General features: G+C 50.9%; 1 pseudogene; it reads left to right on the top strand.

The window, feature by feature from the left end:
* Positions 1 to 23: 23 nt before the first annotated feature.
* On the top strand, positions 24 to 4,684 carry LOC121939251 (annotated as a pseudogene).
* Positions 4,685 to 4,820: the final 136 nt, after the last annotated feature.

A 4,820-nucleotide genomic window follows, 5' to 3' on the forward strand; every position in this document is an offset into this window, starting at 1 on the left:
TTCTCTAATTGTGACTCAGCTGTTTGCTGTCGGGACGCTCACACAAGAAAACATGAGCTTTAGAAATGACAAATGTACAAAACTGAATATATGTCTCTGTGTCTCTCTGTGTCTGTGTCTCTCTGTGTGTCTGTGTCTCCATGTATCTCTGTCTGCGTGTCTCCAGTCGTGTCTCTCGAAGCTCGGTCCTCTCCCTCGGATCCTCAGAGACGTGTCGGTGGCTCTGGCTAACCCTGGAGGCGTGGCTAATCCAGGGGGCGTGTCCGTTTCATCACCTGAGCCTCAGCGTGTGGTGTCCCCACCCCCTCTGTCTCCACCCCCTCTGTCCCCACCCCTGTCCCCTCCTCTGGCGGCCTGTAATCCATCCATTGGCCTGCAGGGTGGTGTGGGACTGGACGGAGGGTCAGAACCAGTTTGATTGTTTTACTGTTACAGAAACAAAAAAAACGCAGGGTTAATATCCTGAAAACTAACGACACCTGTGTGTGTGTGTGTGTGTGTGTGTGTGTGTGTGTGTGTGTGTGTGTAGTTTGGTAGATTTCACCAGACTTCCCTCTCCGACTCCAGAGAACAAGGATCTGTTTTTCGTCACGAAGGGATCCAGTCTGCAGCCAGCATCAGGTGACCTTTGACCTTTATCCCACACTTGACCCCTGACCTGAGCCCTCAGGAAGTGCGCTGTGCGAAAGTGTAATTACACCGTTTGAGTCGGACACGTGATGACACTGGACTTTTCCCTGTTTGCTAACATGAGGAAAGAGACGTCTGTAAATCAGTAAATTATTTTTTGTGAGCATCAAAACCTGCAAAACGTCTTCTATCCCTGTCTGGATGTAAACCATCCGGTCTGATAGCATTTGGAAAGTCTAAAAGTTAAACTTTTGTAGATCGCCATTCAAGCTAGCCGAGCCGCTAATGTAGAAGTCGGTTGCTCCGCCAGCGGGAGTTATCCACTCGGCAGCGTTCGGCAGCCGTTCATGCTCTATGGGCCAGTGGATCCGGGTGTTTGTACATTTCTAAACCCAGAAAGAGTTTTCTCTCTTCATGCGCCACAAGCAGCTCTCATAAGAATGAACAAGGCCCTGCCCCCACCGCTGTATCCAGATTTCACTATAATACATCCATGCTGTGACCCCTGACCTCTGACCTCTTCCTGTTCTGCTGATGTCACTTCCTGCAGGCGTGCAGGGCTCTCCGGCGCCGAGCTCGTCGTACTCGGAGCCCAACGAGAACGAGGCGGGCTTTGAAATGACCAACGGGGGCCGGAGGGAGGGGCCCGATCTGACCAATGAGAGCCGCAGTCTGTCTCTGGTTGACCTGCAGGACTCCTCCCCTAGCGACGGCCTTGACGACAGCCAATGGCAGCGCAGGACGGGGCTCCTCCCCCTCTCATTCCAGAACCCTGTGTATCACATGACAACCACGTCACCACGGCAACCGCAGCAACAGCAGACAGACGCCACGCCCTCAGATGGCTCAGCGGGGTCACAGGGAAACGCTGACGACAGAAACGCCATGGCAACCAAACCGGCATTTCTTACCCAGATGTCTGTGGGGCTTGGAGCAGGGGAGAGGGGGGAGAGGATGTCGGCCATGTCGAGCAGCAGCAGTGGCGAGGAATACTCAAGACGAGCGCTGTCCCTGTCCGAGACTCTCACAGGTCAGTCTCACGTCATCGCCACACACAGATTTATTTATTTATTTAACCAGACCCTAGTTAGACCTACATCAGCCTGCCTAGGGGCTGGTCCAAAGCAAGCCTGAGCCAGCCCTAACTATAAGCTTTATCATAGAGGAGAGTCTGAGCCAGCCCTAACTATAAGCTTTATCATAGAGGAGAGTCTGAGCCAGCCCTAACTATAAGCTTTATCATAGAGGAGAGTCTGAGCCAGCCCTAACTATAAGCTTTATCATAGAGGAGAGTCTGAGCCAGCCCTAACTATAAGCTTTATCATAGAGGAGAGTCTGAGCCAGCCCTAACTATAAGCTTAATCTGTCTGAAGTCTGAAGTTTCTGAATCCAGGGAAGGGTTCAGATCTTTGTCTCTGCTGCACGTAGTTTCTCCTGGAGATTTTTAAGGAAAACATTTTTTTTTATTCTTTACATTTGATGGTAACATTTCCCCTTTAAACTATTTTGGGTTTATTTTATTATTTTTTATTTATTTTTGGTGATTTTTTTTTTCTTTAAAATTTGTTAGTGTTTGAGTGATTTTTTGTGACATGATTTGGGCCAGATACCTGATGTATCCTCTGGTTACTATAGCGACAGGCTGGTGGAGCAGCAGTGCTCTCTGGGAATTGTAGTATACCAGCAGACTGACCTGATGATGTCACTGTTGTTGCTTCTCCCCCTCAGGAAGCTCCGCCCCTCCTCGTCAGAGCTCCTCGGGCCCTCAGAGACGCATCGACCAGCCTCCTCCCCCTTCCTCTGCCCCCCCAGGTCCTCCTCGAGGTCGGACACCTCCCAGCATGCTCAGCGGTGGTGGCGGAGGCTCCGGTTACCCTCCTCGCCCCGCCTCTGGCAGCATGATGTCGTCCAGTCCTGATTGGCCGAGCAGCGGCCAATCGCGGCTCAGACAGACATCATCATCATCTAAAGGGGACAGCCCCGAGAAACAGCGACCCGCCGCCAAGGTAACGGGGCTGTTACCATGGTAAACTGTCTTTACTGTTAGTGACGTCATGGTAACTGTGTGTGTGTGTGTGTGTGTGTGTGTAGTATCAGCAGGAGATTGCGTTGCTGCAGGAGAAGTTGCGAGTTGCTGCGTTACGTCAGGACGAGTGTGAGGCCCGCCTGCTGGTCCAGGACCAGCAGAACCAGCGCATGCTGCAGGAGTACCAGGTGAGTCCCTCACCTCAGCACCTGGAGTCACCTGACCTCTGTCAAGTATGGTCACGTGATTCTGCTGTGTGTCTCAGGTGCGTCTGGAGGACACAGAGAGCCGACTGAGGAGACTGCAGGACGACAAAGACCTCCAGATGAACAGCATCATCAGCAGGTCTGTCCCACCTGTCTGTCTCTACCTGTCTGTCTCTGCCTGTCTGTCTCTGCCTGTCTGTCTGACCTGTCCATCTCTACCGGTCTGTCTCACATGTCTCTGTCTCTCTGCAGGTTGATGGCGGTGGAGGAGGAGCTGAAGAAGGATCACTCTGACATGCAGGCTGTGGTCGACTCCAAACAGAAGATCATCGAGGCTCAGGTAGACGGTCACATGACCCCCCATTGTCCACCTGAGGCCCCTCAGAGCCCTCCCACCCCTGACCTCTGACCTGCCTGTTTGGATCAGGGGTTTGATGTCATTTGTTGGTGAAGATTCTCAGTAACCTTCAGTCCTCTGGAGGACACTGGACTGCACATTTGAATTCACACCATAAAGAGTTAAATCTCACAGATCAGCTGATTCAGCTCTGTCTGTCTCTCCTACATGTCCCTGTCTCCTGTCTGTCTGTTTCTTATACATGTCTCTGTCTCTCTGTCTGTCTCTATTCTGTCCATGTCTCCTGTGTCTCTCCTGTGTGTCTCTCTCCTGACTGTTTCTCTCCGCTCTGTCTCTCTCCTGTCTCTCCTGTCCGTCTCTCTCCTGTTTGTCACTCCTACATGTCTCTCTCCCCTGTGTGTCTCTCCTGTCCGTCTCTCCCCTGTCTGTCTGTCCTGTCTGTCTCTCTCCTCTCTGTCTCTCTCTTGTTTGTCTCTCTTTTCTCTCGCTCCTATCTGTCTCTCTCTTCTGTCCATCTCTCTCTTGTCTGTCTGTCCGTCACACAGGAGAAGAGGATTGCGAGTTTGGACGCCGCTAACAGTCGTCTGATGGCGGCGCTGACTCAACTGAAGGAGCGTTACGCTGTGACATCACAGAGGAACGGCCTGTCTCCTAGCAACACGTCGTCTCTGCAGATCACAGAGAACGGAGAGTTTCGCAACTCCGGCAACTGTTGAACGCTGCACTCTGATTGGCTCTGACCACAGTCCACAGATCTGACCTCCGACCCGACTCTGCCCCCTCACTTCCTGTTTTTGTTTTGCATGTTTGACATCATATCGTTTTTCCTTTTGGTACTTCCTGTTGAGAGCCAGAAACTTCCAACAGCAAAACTGCACGTCTATGCTCAACTCCACCCGTACATGGCTCTGGTTTAACTGGTTTAAAGGGATCAACTCCACCCGTACATGGCTCTGGTTTAACTGGTTTAAAGGGATCAACTCCACCCGTACATGGCTCTGGCCTAACTGGTTTAACTGGATCAACTCCACCTGTTCATGGTTCTGGTTTAACTGATTTCACTGGATCAACTCCACCTGTACATGGCTCTGGTTTAACTGGTTTAACTGGATCAACTCCACACATATATGGCTCTGGTTTAACTGGTTTATGTGGAACAACTCCATCTGTACGTGGCTGTGGTTTAACTGGTTGAACCAGATCATCTCCACCTGCACATGACCCTGGTTTAACTGGGACAACTCTACACGTATATGGCTCGGGTTTAACTGGTTTAACTGGGACAAATCCTCCTGTAGATGGCTCTGGTTTCAACTGGTCTGACTGGAACAACTCTGGCTCTGTGTAAATCGCAGTGACTCCAGCCATATATGGCTCTGGTCCAGTCATTCTGAATCTTTGGTGTACAAAGCTCTACTCTGATTGGACAAAATTGAACAACTGCTTCACAAGGCTCTGGATCAATCGTGCACTCTCATATGGTGTCAGTACAGTTGGACCAACTCTGTAACTGTAGGTATATATGGCTCTGGTATGACTGGAGTAACTGTAGGTATATATGGCTCTGGTATGACTGGAGTAACTGTAGCCATATATGGCT

This window comes from Plectropomus leopardus, unplaced genomic scaffold, assembly GCF_008729295.1.
Source record: "Plectropomus leopardus isolate mb unplaced genomic scaffold, YSFRI_Pleo_2.0 unplaced_scaffold4393, whole genome shotgun sequence".
Classification (NCBI taxonomy): Eukaryota; Metazoa; Chordata; class Actinopteri; order Perciformes; family Serranidae; genus Plectropomus; species Plectropomus leopardus.